This window comes from Hyalella azteca, unplaced genomic scaffold, assembly GCF_000764305.2.
Source record: "Hyalella azteca isolate HAZT.00-mixed unplaced genomic scaffold, Hazt_2.0.2 contig17166, whole genome shotgun sequence".
In the NCBI taxonomy this organism is placed as follows: Eukaryota; Metazoa; Arthropoda; class Malacostraca; order Amphipoda; family Hyalellidae; genus Hyalella; species Hyalella azteca.
This window is the reverse complement of record NW_025946961.1, coordinates 52,516-70,007: the sequence shown is the minus strand read 5'-3', so window position 1 is coordinate 70,007 and position 17,492 is coordinate 52,516. Positions and strand designations below refer to the sequence as shown.

The following is a 17,492-nucleotide window of genomic DNA, read 5'->3' as shown; positions in this document are numbered from 1 at the left end:
GGTAGAGAACAATATAGGAGAGACGTATTTAATTAATGACTATTAAAGAGTCGGACTCGAGCTTTACTTAGCAACTCAACTATGTGAAGCAGCTTTCCCAAATTATCATTCCATGCATTCTCCATCTTGTGGAGAACACTTTCCTCAATGTCCGTTTTTGACCTGTGTAGTTTCGAACGATAGCGTTATTATATAATTTAAGTTTTCCATTTGAGATAAAAATTTCTGGTTTAACGAAAAGTCTCATAAACTTATTGTATAGTATGCTGGTGATATGATACTACTATGAATTGTGGCGCACATCCCTCAAAATTTGTTGAATTCGGTTTGAAAAACGCGTGCGAAAGAAAGATATGCAGATTTCAGTCCACTGCCTAGTGACGCAGAATGAGAATGACAATTCTGAATAATAAGCACGAGTTATGGTATCAACTATTACTGGTCGTTTAATCAGAAAAGAAGTTGCACTACTCATGCCGACGTACACAACTACGTTGGGATTAGGAAGAGAACTACGCAGCAGAGGAAGCGAGCGTGTGGTGTGCGCACGCACGAAGTTCAGTTGAGCTAGTCACCGCCCGACTGGCTTATCCGACTAGCGCTGGTGATGCGGGCACTGCTCGCACTGACGTCTTTCTGCCCTTGTCATTAGAGAGCCCAGCGAGCCCTGCAGTTTGCTTGTCCTTACACCACCGCTGATGAACGCTGCTGTTGATAATGTTCTGATACATAGGTATGTAGCTACAAATTAATTCTTTACTATTGCATTTCAGTAGTCCTATGCAAATAATGATGCGAATATAATGAAGATATTATACGGAGGTAAAATACTTAGTTATTTAACTTTTTGGTTAAGTTTATTTAATTTTTTTGCGATATCACTGCTGATGTTTTGATGAAAAAACGTCAGAATTTGCCACTCACTGTCGAAGGGAACCAACGTTCCTATTTTGCTCCGGACTGAACACATTTACTCTTGCCATCTAAGATGCCATGCTCTCATTTTGCGACTACTGTTGCTTCTCATGCACATGATCCATCGCGGTCCCTGTTTGAACTGTAGCCTGCCCTGCAGTTTTTTCACACAATTCGACCATTATTACTGCTGCCACCCTGCATGCAGGACAGCGGCGGTTGTCCCTGGGTGAACTCGCATTAGAAAGTTGCTCTAAGGACGATAGTTGGTGCAGTGAAGGCGCCTGGCTTCTCCCGGCCTCCCTAACTCACTTGCTGATGTTGGATCTGCTGCCGTTACTGCTTTCCTTGCATCTGCAGTTGTGCTGCTTCTACTTTTCAGCTGCTACTGCCGTTGATTTATTGAAGCTGGCTTGATGTTGTGTGACTGTTCCTGCTTTTTGTTACTAATGTATCAGAATTATGTTAAATTTTGTTTACATAAATTCTGCGTTCATTTTATTTAATTTTATTTTATGACATTCAGCATAGATTTAATACGTCTTGTACAGAGTAAATGACTTTTTCACGAGAAACTAGAACATTTGTGCCAAGTTTGATAATGAGTATTAAATGCTGCTATCATATTTCTTTTACCTAGTGGCTAGGCCATTTATGCTTTAATTGTTGCACGAGCCTAATAATTGCTAGTCTCGCTCTCATATCTAAACGAGCGCGAACGGCAGGTGCAGTCTTTCAGGCAGATCTTTGCCATGTAGACCGCGCCATGCGCATTTACTTTCAAGCGCTTTGCCACTCATCCTCAGAGTACTGGACTCTTGTGATGGCGTGCCGTGCAAAAAACCGAATGCGAAAGGTCACTTCGACATGTCCGTGGCTTTCGCCCACTCTGTCCTCGTGAGATACTCCGGGATGCTGCAGGGTTCTCTAATTACTTTATCAATCTGCTCCATGCAGGTCTGTCTGGTTATTATTTTCCGCATTCTTGTAGATTTCCCACTTCATGATATTCATTATATATATTTTTTTATACGTTTTGAAGCCTATTTGAAGCATTTCCAACTTGCCTACCCGTATGACAAATTTATTTGTTGAATTTGTTATCCTATCAGAGCAACTGTTGTTCTTGGATTTATCAAAGAATAGCAGTGTGAAAACCACTCGAAAGCGTCAATGCTACAGAACACGAATGTGGCCGCCACGCATTACATATTGTGAACACTTGAATGTTGTACAGCAACATAGCATCATAGATTGAATGAGCTAATATTTACGAATTTATTGCTCACTTTACTATCGGCGTAAATTGCTGGTTAAATTTAATGAAAGATTTTCCAATGATCATGGTGGAGATCCTCAACATTATGATCGTTGCATTACAATAAATTTACTCTAAACGTTCTTGATACTCTTTTCATCATCACTAAAGCTTTATCCTTGGCTGAATTGCCGATACTTAGGGTAATTTTTTTTTTGCATGAATTTTTCTTACTCAGTGCATCATGATCACATCTTTTGCCCTGGTGTTGCGTTGCAAATGTAAGGCAACGGCTGCATCCCGCGACAGACGTAGCCAAGAGCGCTCAGGAGCCTCCAGCGCCGTGCATCTTTTATTCTCTGCACTTCCGGCAGCAGCGCGGCGTCGGCAGCAGCGGTGGTAGCTGGGAGCGTTCGTACACCATTTATGTGCGCCGATCCCTTTGGGCTTGGGCGATGCCTCGGCTTGGTATCGCCTTCTAGCGACTTCTGAGTTCTTAATCTATCTTATGCTTGGGCTGAGGCGTTTAATATTTATTTGTCGTAGTTTTTCTCTGCAATTTTGATGTTGACTAGGTATACTTACGAGCCTTGTGACGTGGTCTATTTAATAATAATGCATTTATTCGTCGATTTTATACGTTTGATTGAAATAAATGAACCGCTGCAATACTAAAAATTACAGATGGCTAGACTTGAAAATTACAGCTCTTGATTTTTTCTCAATAATTCTGTTTCAAATTGCGTAAACTTTATTGATCTGCAATTAAGTTCAATAGCGTGCCAGTCCGCCGCAAATTGTTTTCCTATATCGCATTTTCTGTAATAATATATTCAGCGATAGATTATTATAGACCTAACTAAGGTTGAGTGATAGAAAATTTGAACGACAAACGACACTCGCAGCTTCCGCCAAAATTTGTGGTGATAAGTGCCTTATTTAGGCCTAAGTTTGCTCCAAACATGTACAGTATCCATAAAAATTAACGGAGGGCGTCGAAACCAAAATCACCAAGTTTAGAGCAGCAAGCTTCCTCATCATATGGTTTCCAACTCGGAAATCCTCCAACAATACGCAATTACTTGAAACACAAAACCTCTTCCCTGTGTCATCTAACTAACAAGCAATGTTTTATGATACGAGATCGACATGGTCACATGCCGCTGCGGGCCGAAGCGGTACGACGAATCAGCAGGTATGACGGCGGGATCGGTACCGGAAATGGGCGTGACTGACCGCCGCCGCATTCACGCTAATCAGACCGAGCACTAATCAATTGTAAGGCTTTATATTGGCGTCTTAGTATTCATGTTTTTTTTATTATTATTGGGACATTCGAATTTTACTCATCTTCCCTAAGAGACTCTTTGTAATTAAAATAACCTGCTTTCCTGTATTTTTTTTTCATGTTCGAGTTGTTCAGCAAGAGCAATGCATTCATCGTTAGTTGTGTCACGCATTTTTACCATCTCGTTACATGGAGCAATAATTCTCGTACAATTATTAATTTCACACACTTCTATCTTAGCTATGACTGTAATTCTCATCTAATTAACGCATGACGATGCATACTGCTTGCAGGATTGATACTTTTGAATTAATTAATGCGTCACAGTTGGCGGACCGTATATGACGTACCTACTCTACCGTATGAATGAATATGTTTGCAAAAAAATTTGCCTCCATATCATTGTAGTACGCAGAGTCTTCTTACAATAGTATCGAGTACCGATTGTCCATGTTGATATCATTCACGCATCAATTTTAAAGATTGCATGAGATCAATGAAATGGAACTAGTGATCTTCATTCTAGACTGGCGAACTTCTATATTATTCCTGTAATGTCTTCCTTCTTGTTAATTTTATAAGTTTTATTTGAACTTTTCAGAAATTCAGTTTCATCAATTATCAAGAAATAACGTTATCATAAAACTATCTTTATTCAAGAAAAGTTGTGAGAGATCCGTTTGCTTACATTTTAGCGAAAAGCTTTGTAGACGAGCGATTGAACATGAGTTTCAGAAATTCGGCAGCGTCAATTCATGGGCAAACATGTTCTGCGAACAAATTGCTTTTCTTTCGTTACTTAATTACTTTGCGAGCATGCTCAAGATGCCCAGAAGTCATTATACTGTTGAATGGTCAGTTTATTATCCGTACATTATAGTTCTAAAGCAAGGCAAGCTATTATTTTAAAAATCATCATTAGCCACTGTTCATGTCGATAACTTTGCATATATGAATGACAACTTGGGGTCGTCTTACAAGCTGTCAATTAACTGACATATCTTTCTTAGCCTTCGATTGGGCTTATTTTGATTGAATCGTAAAAAATAGTCACATGTATACATGTGAAAACGAACACGTGTATGTTCCACTGCATAGTCATGCAAGTTGCGTGGATGTTTAGTATAGCAGTGCGGGCGAGCCTGTCCCGCTCTGTTTATGCGACTATCGAAGCATTTTTTGCTTCGAAAATTAGCGTAAAGGAATGTGTCATGCAGGCTCGAGCGGAGCTTTTTACTGCTCTCCTTTTCGGCTTTTTAGGCTGCATCGCTCACTCAATTGACGACTGATGAGGATCGAACGACCGGTGACGTTTGTGCTAACCATTGTGTTCAGCGTCCAATTGACGTTAGGCTCATAACATTGCAACTTCGACGAAGTCAACCTCTCTCTCGCGTGGTATTGAACCAGTATTTTGCCCATGATCGAGTTGAATTGTCAAGAAAACTATTATGGTTAATTTAATTTTTAATGAATTTCGTAATAATGCATTGATACACAAACGTTGCATCATCATAACGCCTAGCAAGCGCTAGCAAATTGACTTGGACGCCACAGTGCGGGATGAATGTTTACAGTCAAAACGCGGTCGATTCCGATACCTGTTAGTCTTGCAGTTTACACTGATTCGTCCTGATGTAAAACAATACTTCATAAAATTAGAATTTTGCTTATTCTTGATGTCACCACTTGAAGTGCTTTCATGTTTCGGTGCACAGTTGTAAAAAATTATTACTCCAAACATTGGTAGGATTCTATGATACGAACGACCTAATGCTTCGCTATTTCTCGATTACAAAAGAATGTACTGTGGCGTGAACCTTCTCTCGTCGATGTTGTTCGAGCGATGTTAGTTCGTGTGAACCCTTTTGCTTGTATCAGCAGTTCTTGGGTAGAGACGACCAACGGCCCTTGCTCTCATTTCCTGTGATTCTTTTGACCGATGCTTGCGTCCACGAAGCGGAATGCGCCTGACTCAGAAACACAACACGCTGAGCTGTTGTGACTCGTTCAATTCTGCGACCAAACTTCTTCGCCGTGATCCCTTTTGCTGCGTCATGTGTATCCTTCTTCACTTCGAAAGCATCATCGAAAAATTGCCATGATCGTACAGACGGACAATATATATGAGCTTGAATTATTCATTTCAGACCTGGGATCTATTTCACAGTTTCAGTAACCAAATTCAATAAATTCAATATCCAACCTAAAGTAATTTCTGTGCATTTTTGAAGCAAAGCACTGTACCTGTACCAAAGCAAAGCAAGCACCTGGCTAGAATAATGTGTTACCATTCACTATCTCGATGAGTTAAATAATTACCCTGAGTCAACTCCTGTTGACCTAATATAAATAATTAATCAAAACTGAATATTGTTGCCAATGATCTCGAGTTTTAGACTACAGTGCTTTGAAGGAATATTTCTGTCTTCGAGTGATTATTCTACGAATATCAATGTACTAAACAGTGAACCATCCACGCTTAAAGAAACGTAAGTTAATATAAACCTCGACTTACTTTACATTTGAATCGCTATAGTTCTTGAAATTATTTCTCTCCAACTACTTGAGTTTAATCATAGCTTGTTTTCTTCAGTTCTCATCTCATAATTTTTGCTATCAGTTGCTGTCTTGATCGCGTTACATCCAAGTTTGCTCTCAATGCGGCATTCAGCATCGAGCATTGGTATTGGACCGCCGCTCTGTACTTATTTATACAAACGATAGAAGCTCCCTGCTTCGGTGTGTTATTAGTTTACATTTTTTCTTGAAATTTCACCAGCAAAATACCAGTATTATAAAGTACTCAGGGGTATTCATAAAGCCCGTGGTGGTACAGAAGCATAATAGCGCACCAGTCACACGAGCTGTGTCCGTGCTGGTGCAGCCCAAGCTGCCTATGCCACCCCTATTAGTCTTCATTATACTCGACCTCAGGGGTGTGGGTGATGAGAGAGGGGTAGCTCTGCGGGGGTGCAGCGTTTGCCCGACTAATGCGTCATCACTGGTCGTATCTCGTGCCGATGGATGCACTCGAACAGGGTTACGATGCGGACAATTTTTGACGATACATAAAGTGATTTTTTTCCATGATCATAAGACTTTTGTTTATTAGATAAATCCTTAATTTTTCGCATGATATTATTTTTTGTAGTTTTGAAATATCCGTCAGTAAAACATGCTGCTATTAGTGCTCTTCGCATTTGGTCGCGACTTGCACATACTGAAGGCTCGACGCACCGTTTTTTAGCGCCGTTGAGTGACGTTAGTTTAGTTACGTTGGCGGCGCACACAGGCGCTTCATAACTACCGGAACAGCGCTGAACCACCAAATAGTCTCAGCCACTCACGCACTTGGTAATACACAATCACTGCATGGACGTTTAGCATAAAAGTATCCATGCTGGTGAGCAGTGCAAGATGCTTGAGCTTCAATGGGATATTTAATAGTTCGATATTATCGATCTAGTCAATTAAAATCTAAAATTATAATTAGTTCATCTAGTAAGTTAAAAAAATCGTATAAATTCATCACCTATTTGAAATTAAAACATCAGATTGAGAGGCCTGATTCGTGCGGCCTTGGCTATTTTTTCATGATATATAATTAATTATTACCATATATCATATCTTGTCATATATTATGACTATTTATTATCCTATATCATATCTGACATTCGCCGTCTTCCTTACCTGTTGCACGTATTCTTCTCTACAGCCTTTTGCTGGCGCTGTGTGACCCTTTCCCCTCGCTCTGCACGCCTCCTCGCTAGCTGCCGTTGTTGCAGACGGTCGCTCCTCTTATTTTGCCAGGTTAGCTGCGGCTGTCGGTGTTGCCAAGGTAACGAGGTTATGTCCTCCAGCAGTGAGGTCGGCATTATTATCCTCTGTCCTGAAAAGGATAAGACTACGTCACACCTGAGCCTCTTGGCTGCTTGCTCTTCCTTTATCCCTCTCCTTTGCATCAAACGTGTTGTCAAATAAATCTTCAGTAAATGTTAAAAATTGTACATCACTTTAGAAGTTAGGAAAATAACTTCAATCAAGTTTGACTTATTAATGGTTGTTAGTTATTTTCGCAACGAATTCACGGAGCTTTCAAACTTGTTTACCAACCGTAAAAATCGTTCAACTTGAACAACAACGTCCTGTTTATATATATTAATTTTAAGGCACCTGGTTTCTTCTTATATGCTCGAAATTCCCGTCGACATCATACAAAACCATGAATGGCAGGAATAAATTCTGTAATATGCCAGCAAAAGCAAGTCAAATACAATTTCTGCAGAATTACGATGAACTGTGAATTGTTGAAAATATCATTGAAAATAAATGAATTATTAGTATGAGTGTTAATTTGTAGAGCGTCACGTCAGATGTAATTTTTACTGCAAACCAATTCCAGGTAAGTTTTATTGTTTAATCTTAATGTAAGCGGCATCTGATTTTTTATCTTTTAATTGCCTTTATTGATTGAAAGGTTTCTAAAGCCGCTTTCTGCAGGCTTGTGATTCAAAGATCTCAATGCTGTCATTTATCCACCAGTGTATCGCTTACTCCAGTAATGTATATTTTTCTCAGTGATATCTGATCCCTCGCTTGCACAAGGACTCATAGCGAACGTCCAAGTATCGGATTAAGATGAACTCGCACAGAGCCGCATTCGCGAGGGTTTGCTACGCTCTAATTTTTTTTCTTTCATAAATCTCGAGTTCGGTCTCGATGATTATTCCTCTGTGTTCCATTTAGAAACGAGTTCGAGAACATGTGCGAGAATCGCTCATTTTCCATTGTATATTTGTACCTTTGATTATTTGCTTTGATTGACTTCCCGCTCCAATTTCTACGCAACGCTCTTAAATCTAATCGAAATTGCTTTCTTGAATCTGTTGCGAAAGGCGCTTGTATCACTTTTCAAATTAGTCATCCTAAGGCCAAACGAGCGACGACCTCAACATTTGAGACTTACTAAAGCAGATCCACATGCATCAAGACTATACCAATTTGCGTCAGTCTAGAAGACTTGTCCTAGTTTGAGGCCATATCGCTCTGGGTCTGCATTCATTTGAGTACTAGACTAGTTAGGGCTTCGATTGGATTCACTGTTTTGCATAACACTTGCCAAATTTCTTACCAATCGCTCTTTTAATAAGAATTACATATCCTTTATCTGCTTGTCCCCATCTTCTCACTGAAACGGAATTCAATTATGCTCACTCTTTCATTTATTGTTTTCTTCGGTCTTAAACCAATCACATGATTTGATTTAATCGATTTTCATCCCTCACATGAATTGTTCTATCTTGATCTCGTCCTCATCCACAGACTGCGAAGATGTGAGGTAATTTATTCGTAGTTTAAACTGCGCCCGTTCGTGGAACCATCCCCACACACAATCTGCACTCGATTGTGCTCTCTCTTGCGTAAACTGAACCCGTTTGTTTACTTCACGAAAATGTTACTTGCCTAACACAAAATAATCTGGCATCGATTACGCCACCCAGTTAGTCCCAGCAGACCATCGTTAAATTCAAACAGTACGCACGCTTATCACAGTAGATAAGATAGTGTTGAATTTAATAAAATATAACGAATACTAAACGCTAGCGATCAAGTCGTAGCATTCACCGTTCGAGGAACGCGGCGATTAAAATTTACAAGAGTTCTAAGATGGCATCTTTCGAAAAATTATCGAACCAGTGCTTTACTCGATACTAAGTTGAACATCCGCTGCTGTAAGCACATGACATACTAGCGCGGTGCACTGTTGGCGCTAGTGCTAAGCACATGACATACTAGCGCGGTGCACTGTTGGCGCTAGTGCTAAGCACATGACATACTAGCGCGGTGCACTGTTAGCGCTAGTGCTAAGCACATGACACACTAGCGCTGTGCACTAGCGCTAGTACTCGCCTAGCAGAGCGCGACTAGGGTGCCACCACCGCAGAGCGCGCCCTAAGCCGAGGCGGCTGCGGTGTTATCAGAGGCACTCAAGGTCGACCTCCGCTCATCCACCGACCAAACACTGCGGCGCTCTCAGGCCGACGCAAACATCCGCGCCTGCCGCGGCTAGTGCTGATTCTGCCATGTCTGCTGCCGCTGGTGTTGCTGACACTATTATGGCTGATGATATTGCTGACGCTAGTGCTGCTGATGACGGGAGTGATGCTGATGTTGGTAGTGCTGCTGATGACGTGAGTGATGCTGATGTTGGTAGTGCTGCTGATGACGGGAGTGACGCTGATGATTCCGTTGCTAGTGCTGCTCCTCTTGCTGTTATTGCTCTGCTCTTGCTCTCAGTGCTGATCGAGGATGCGCTTCTGACAGTCACAACACGTAACTTATGTTAGGGCCTTGTCAGAGCTGATGCCAATGGTGGTTCAGCTCCTTTCAATTTATTATGAGATAAACTGTTGATAATATTTTCTCTTGTATGTTGATGGCATAGCTACATGTTAAAAACTTATGTGGGTATGCCACGGCAACCACGCTGTAAATACAACTGCTTCGGCTGCTATTAAATCAAAGTGCATTACCTCTGTTCAATGCATCAAATTAAGTATTTATATAATTAGTGTGATTTTGAACATCCTTCATTCTTGCGCAGCATGTGCTCATGTTTGAACCACTCATGGGATTGAATTAATTATCAGTGGTGTTGATTCTCTGACTTTTACTTAATTCTGTCAATCTGCTTTTATAAACCTAGGCTGCGTATTCTTTATGAACCTATACTGCACTAAACTATAAACTGCACATAACCGTGAATTTTGTAGCCCAAAGAGTATCGTTTCCGCTGAAACTGCTGCAACTTGTAACTAGTTTTAGTGTTTTCATGGAAAAGTGTACTAATTATCTTGGCGATTATATTAGTACAGATCACTGTAAACAATATTGCACCCGGTATTATCGCACGAGCCAATACGTACTTGATGAAGATACAAATTTATTGATTCAATTTGAAGAGCAACGTGGATTATACCACCATTTGACCTCAGCTTCTTTCGAAGAAACGCGTCATTTAAACTTATTCTGCCGCCGGCAGGAATACCCAGTTTCATGCATACGCATGTATTTTTAAATAATTTGGAATTGATTATTTAATACCACGTCGGCTTTTTATCTGTATCCACGAATCAAAACCCAGATAAGAAGTTTAGTACACGTGTGATCTTCAGCAGTAGCTCAGACTAAGTTCTACTGTCCGTTCGTGTCAAGGTATGAAAGGTTGAATTCCAATCAAACAATCAAAATAAAATCCAACTTCTCATCTTATTATAATGTGCTTCTGAGGCAGTATCCGTGTCTATAAAGACTCTCAAATTTCTCTATCACAAAACTGTCAAAGATTAGGGTTAGTTATGAACTGTGTCATCTAAGAGAATTATGTCGAAGGTGAAATTGAAATCGATTACCATGACTTGTGTAATGCAGCCTGATTCAGTGTCGGATGACATTTGAGAGTTTTACTAGTGATATTGATTCTCGAACACAGATACTTGCGCAATTGCGAGGTGTGGCGAGTAGATGCAATATGTTATTCATCTCATTTACTTCTACTTGAGATGAATCGAGTCACTGGAATGAGAAAAAATTACTGACAAAAATAGGCAATTGTAGTTTCCCAAAATCCTTCCATTTGCTGCTGTTCTGGAAAAAACCCTTAAGCATACTGGTCATGCTTTCACATGACCTGTAACGAAATTCCTTGACTATTCAACAAGATAGTTGTCCGATTTACAGGACCTTGTCACAGAAAGTTGACGTTTGCCAACGCGTCATCTTTCTATCCATGAGGAAATGCTGTTCAATAGTTCCTTCTACATTTTACTAGTTCAATAGTCCCATATGCTTGAAATTTCCATTTTGAGTCGTCATCATTCAGCTATGCTTGCCTTGGCTTCCATTTATAACGTCTTTCATTGCAGTATCTTCACTATACGATGTGTGGACTCCATTAGTTCATCTTTTGAATGCTAATGGCCACCCACGTCTACCGACATAGCACACAATTAATGTTGTGACAACGTGTCAGCTCTTGACGATTTTGTCGAAACAAATTAACGAATTATTAAATTGTTTTTAATTATACCCACTCTAACCTAGCATTTACTGTTCATGTTTCATGCATGTGAGTAATTATTCAATTGAATTCCAAAGACAAGTTACATAAGTTATACCAATAATGTTAGTTCACGAGTGCTGAGTTATCGATACGGCCACGTCGACAAGCACCGTGCAGAGATCGGGGGCGAATGAACTAAGTGACCGAACGAACATCGAAGGTCTCAGTGCGTGAGGTGCCTTATCAGGGCTCTAAAGTGGAACGTATTAGTGGCCAGTCAGCTCTCCAAACGAGACGATACGTGATGCTCTTTCTTTGATGCCTTGAATAATTCATCGGTGCCTTGTTCTGGCTGTGCCGCCGCTGCTATTGTCACCGTTAGCGCTCTTGTTCTTTCTCCCAGTCCACTTTCAATGGAATCATACGTAAAATCGCGGTCAAAGATGGTTTGCGATTCTCTAATCCGGGAAATTAAGTTCTTTCCATAGTACGTTATGTGATTTTGTATTATATGCTTTTTAGCGAAATTCCTCATGTAGAATAGGTGGAGTTGCAATGAAAATTCTGCTCTATTCACTCACCCTTGCGACTAATGACCAGGTCGTTTCCCGGTAATTTAAAATTATAGTTCCTTACCAACGGCTTTGTAAGCGGCCTTCAGGCTTAGCTACACAAGAGTGACCATTTGAACGTAGTAATATAAACGCTTGGGCGTCCGTAGCTCAGAGGTTCGCTGTGCTGCGTGTGGCTGCGTCGTTGTTTGTTGTGGCCCTCCTTGCAACACAAACGACCCCGGGCCCCGGCTACAGACCCTAGATCGTAGTCGTCAGAGTGCTGACTGCCTGCAGGCTTCTATCAACTGTCTCTTATCACGAGGCTGGTCTGTCTCTGCCTTATCGGATCTTTATTCGGGAGTTGAATTAAAATGTTTGTATCAAACATCATGTCAAACTATAATTTCATTTGTAGGTTTAATAATAGTTCAACAGTGAGCCGCTCATTTGGTTTGAAGGACACATCAAGCTGCAATCATCACTTAGCTGATTTCTTGTCGAACGTCTCCTCAATCGCTGTCAAAATATCCGCAAACGCATAGCCACTTAAAAAATAGGTAAAAATTTGTGCGGTTTCTTTCGCGGGCGAATAAACGTTTTCGCATGCATGGTTTTTGTTACACACAAATAGGTTCTCAAGTAAGAAAATAAATAAAAGTTTTTCTTCATCACTGGTATTCATAAGGCTTACAGCAAACTTCTGGTAGAAACCGTCTACATTATTAATTCTAAAGTACTACAAATGAAAAGCAAATAGAATAGAATTCTTGATAGAAATTTCGATAATCTCAGGGCATTGCTATATAGTTGCGTCCGACCTCAAATAAAAATAATACTCTCGAAATCACCGTCATCAAACGTCAATTTAATGGTATGATGCCTGTGAATTTGGAATGAAGCTGATATACCAGCCGTTTATCTTTGTAGACCAAAGCACGCTCGTATAAGCCTCGTCGACAACTACGCACTACGCACCACAGCAAGACTTCAAGCTGGGAAGCAGCAGTGAGACGTACCGAATCGAGTGATCCATCGCGTCCAGTCGGTACGCTGAGCTGCAGCCGCCTGCTAGCGAGACTGGTTCCCTCCCTCCGCTTCGCTAACACCGAAACCAACGCGCTTGGAATTACAGGACATGTGCTTCCATCGTTGCACATGATTAATTATTTCGAGGCTAAGCGCTTTCAATGTTTTGTATGTGATCCGCATTGAAATAACTGACCATGCTTGTCAAATTATGGAGCAAATCTTACTATTATTTGATCATTTTTAATCGTGAAAATGGCATCTATTAACAATTAAGTTAGAGAAATGATGAAAATGGAAACGCTTGTTATGAATCGGTTTAGTAATTGTAATTACTGCTCCGAAGAGAGAAACTTTAATGTACGAATCATCCAGGAGTTTTTTTTACTTTAATGAAACCATGAACTTTTTGTTGATTCATCGTCGTGGTCGTATAAGCGTGCTCGTCATGCGCCAGTGCGAGAAGAACTTGACAAGGGAGAGATGTGGTGGTGGTGGCTAGTTTGGTGGTGTCAGCTGGCCGTGCGATCATATCGTTTATATGCAGAGGCTGTGCCTCGCACTCCCCAAGTACACATCCGTCGCCTACGTGTTGGTGGCCAAACTCGCGTCGGTAGCGCGATCAGACGAGCAGCGAGGAGTAGGGCAGGGGAGGGGGCCCATGCAGTCACTGCCTGAAAGAATGAAGAGAACTGAACTGAAGTTGAAGTAGGAGTTGCCCAGGATTATTCGTTTGAAGAAAAGGGTGCAACAATACCTTAATTATAAAGGCTGATGAGCGCATGGGAATTGCAAGATAAAACGGTGAGGAATTCAGAATATCGGTCGTAAAATAGAATAACGAGTATAAACAGACGCAGAATTTACGAGAAGCTGCAAGACCACAAGAGACTAACGAGCTAAAAATGACCGGGACAGCGAGGCAGCCAGCCTGGTAGCAGTGGAGGAGGAGGGAGGAATGAAGGGCTGGTGCAGGGAGCTGAAAGGCCAAGTTGTGATCTACACATGCAGGGTCGTTCGTATAGCGGGGCCTAAGGTGAGCTAAGCGGTAACCCGTCAAGAGTCGCCTGGCGAGGGGCTGGGGGGGAGAGGTCACATTATGGTCAGTCGTTCGATATCGAAGTTACGATCGGAGCCGGAGTCTTTCGACAGTGCAGCTTCTTCTTCTTCCTTCACTGATAAACGTTATCTCATATTGTAATATTAGTCTAGACTGATATAAAACTTTGTTCAATTATACGCGCAGTCATGCGCTTTTCTGGACAATGGACAGATTTTCTTCAGTTCTTTCCGATGAAGTGATGGCAGCTGCTGAACGCATAAATTCAGGACCGATCAGGAAAGCGCCACGGGACATAAGCAGCGCCATCAGCGGTGGCTGGCTCACTTGTCCCGCCATTTACATTTGTATACTGGCAGCCATGCGTCCCTGCTTATGTTATAAGTTGCGGCACCAAACGCTGCCTGCTCTCTGGGTCGCTCAACACGTCTCACTCTCCTGTAAATCCGACTTCACAACTGTGCACACTACCAACACTACCGCTGGTGCTTTGCCTGCTCAGGTACGACACGAGCTCCCCAAACGTTAACATACACAGCTGTGTGTATTGCATTCGAAGGCCCAACTCAATCACGCTCTTGTGGCTGCTGTGCTGAGCGAATTTATGCTATAGATTGAAAATTTTTAACATTCCTACATCTCTCTATTAATTTTTTAAATGGTGCCTGTCAAGCTGAATTTAGTTGAATTTTACGTCTTATCAATGGCACCGCTGAAGTGTAATTATCATGCATTACATTCTGATGCTGCGGCACTCAGCGCAAAGCTCATTCGGAATGCTCTAAGCATTTGTTTCGGGATTGTAAAGAAACAATCCCTTTAGTGTAAACGCCTTGTTAAAAGCTTCTGCGTTGCAGACTAAGCATCTATGAGCTAAGGCATTAATTTGCTGGATTGGTATACCCAGGCGTATAATTCCATCTAAGCCTGAGTGTATGAAGAAGTTGACTTGTTCTCACTCTCGAGACTCATTGTGCAGCCATTGCTTGGTACGTCCTGCGAGTCATGCTATTCAAGGCTGGATATCAATTCGCGGGAGGGCTAGTGCTCGGCTTCGGCGTCTGTCGTACTTACATTCTTATCAGGTGTTTGCCATTTTTTAGGCGCCGCCCGACTAAAAAATTTATCCTCGCCAGCACGACGCGACTGACGCACTGTGACGCCTGAGCATAGCCAGCTTGCGGTGGAGCGGACGAAACGGTCATAAAACCATAAAATCTCGCAGAAATTCCTCTTGTTGGTGACGGTCAGTTGGGATTTGGTAACTTGTAAATTCGCTCGCTGGGACAGTGTCTTTCTCTGCGGTCGCTGCCACGAGAGAGTTGAATGAAGCGAATTGGATTTGCATAAACTCACCCGCACACCAGAGAACGGCGTTGCTGCAGTGCGTTCTGCTCACTACGCCATTAAATCTGGTATTTGCCTTACTGTTAGAATGATTTCAGGTATTAGTTATAGGCCTAGGTTAATAAATATCGGTTGCAGTATTAGGTTGTAACTTGTATTCATTGTTGCAAATCACACAGTCCCATTACAGGCGATTTATTGGAACGTAGTTGGTTTGATCAAATAACATGTTGACTAAATCCCCTTTCTTGAAACCAGCAAACAAATTCGTTTAAAGTCTTTGTGTCTGCTCGGAATTCTTACTCGCGTGCAGATCCCTCAACCATTGAATATTATGTGGTTCATGGGCCGCAAACTCCTAACGTGGATAAGGATTATCGCTTCCATAAGCTCGAGGATAATTATACTAAGCAAAACATTTTTCTAAATCGAGTCTCACTATTTGGAGCACAAGATTTTGCCGAAAAATTGAGTGTTGAACACATGAGAATAAAGTCATTACAGCAATAAGCTTGCTTTGATGACTACGAGACCTATGAAAAAATCAACCCCTACAGACAAAACAGTATTCGCAGAACAAGAGCAAACACCTCCATCAGAACTCAATCAAACATTACGCGAGCTGAATATGATACCATACAAAACAGCGGCAGCTGAAGCTCTACGTCCACGGCAGCGGCGCTCGTTGCATTGCTCCCTAATCTCTTGCCCACTAATGACGCGTGAGAAAAGACGTCTGCGCACGTTGTGCCCACGGCAGTGCCCGATACCAGGCAGCCAGCGCTGTCATTATATACTGATCACCAGCGCAGGGTAAAAAAAATTCTCGATACTTTGATGGGAAACATTGGATAGTCTCTGCTACCGTTGCTGCGATCGTGAGAGCTTCTGTTGCGTCGCCCCGTACGAATGATTCTCTGTATACGAGAATGACCTTTCACAACGTTAGAGATGATTCGTTACCACAGTTACAACTTACCTTCATTATTTGTTACTGTTTTGTACCATATGAATTTTATGTCGATTGATATTCGAATTTGGAATCAACGTCCCGAAGAAAATCAACCGAAATCAAATCAACCGTAATCAACCGAAGTTAAGAAGAAAGGTCTTCACTTTTTAAAGAATCTGTACTTAATTAGCTGAACAACATGATCGATAGAAGTTTCTTATAGCATTAGACATTGGTGTATTGGTCTGGTAGATTATCTTCAAAGTTAAGAAGTTTGACAGCAAAACTTGGGCGAAAATAAGTGCATGACGCGCAGTCGACCGTGTGTACTGGCCGCTGCAATCGTATACCATAATAGCGGGCGCCGGCAATCCAGGTCACCAACAGCTGTAATAGAGCCTCGTCCTCCTGCTTTTGCCGCCGCTGGTCGGCAACGTCTCCCTCCTACCTAATGGCACGCCACTCCACTTTAGGCTCCCTAATGGGTCTCCCTGAAGCTCTTGCCTGCCTGCCCCAGCCTGCTTTGCCCCCCTCACTCCCTCTGCAGCCTCTCGCTCTTCCTAATGGTTCGTGGCATGCACGCCTCCCTCCGTCGGCCACTCGATCTTGCTAGGGCTCCTCGCTTCTACCTCAGAAGTGTCGCTGCTTTCTTGGGTCTTCGTTAGAATATTTTTATCTCCTGTGTGCAATGATATTTTCTGTGGCTATCATCGGTATCTTCGTTGAAATTGCGATGAATGGTTATTACCGGAGAATGCTCGATGTTCAGTAAAGCTGGTGGTTTTAACTATACATGAAATAGCGCTTTATTGTTGCTCATAGGTTCTAAAGGTTTTCATTGATTTCAAATGCGTTTTTGTTGATCAATACTTCTCAGATGCATTTTTAATCAATTATTGAACTTATGGTTAGCGCATGGTGGTAGAGAGTTGCGACGTGGCTCGTAGCGGCTACGCAATCGTTTTAGCGCGGGCTATTGTCGCCTAGGTAGCGGCAGCAGCAGCAGCAGCAGCAGCAGCAGCAGGGA

General features: G+C 41.8%; 1 protein-coding gene across 1 annotated transcript in view; it reads left to right on the top strand.

The window, feature by feature from the left end:
• The first annotated feature begins 7,224 nt into the window (after positions 1-7,224).
• The window catches only part of LOC108671485, a 51,295-nt gene continuing 41,027 nt past the window's right edge, over positions 7,225-17,492 (top strand). Inside the window, exon 1 of the mRNA XM_047885168.1 lies at positions 7,225-7,274. The gene's annotated coding sequence lies outside the window, so the exon portion shown is untranslated. The remainder of the gene's footprint in view (positions 7,275-17,492) is intronic.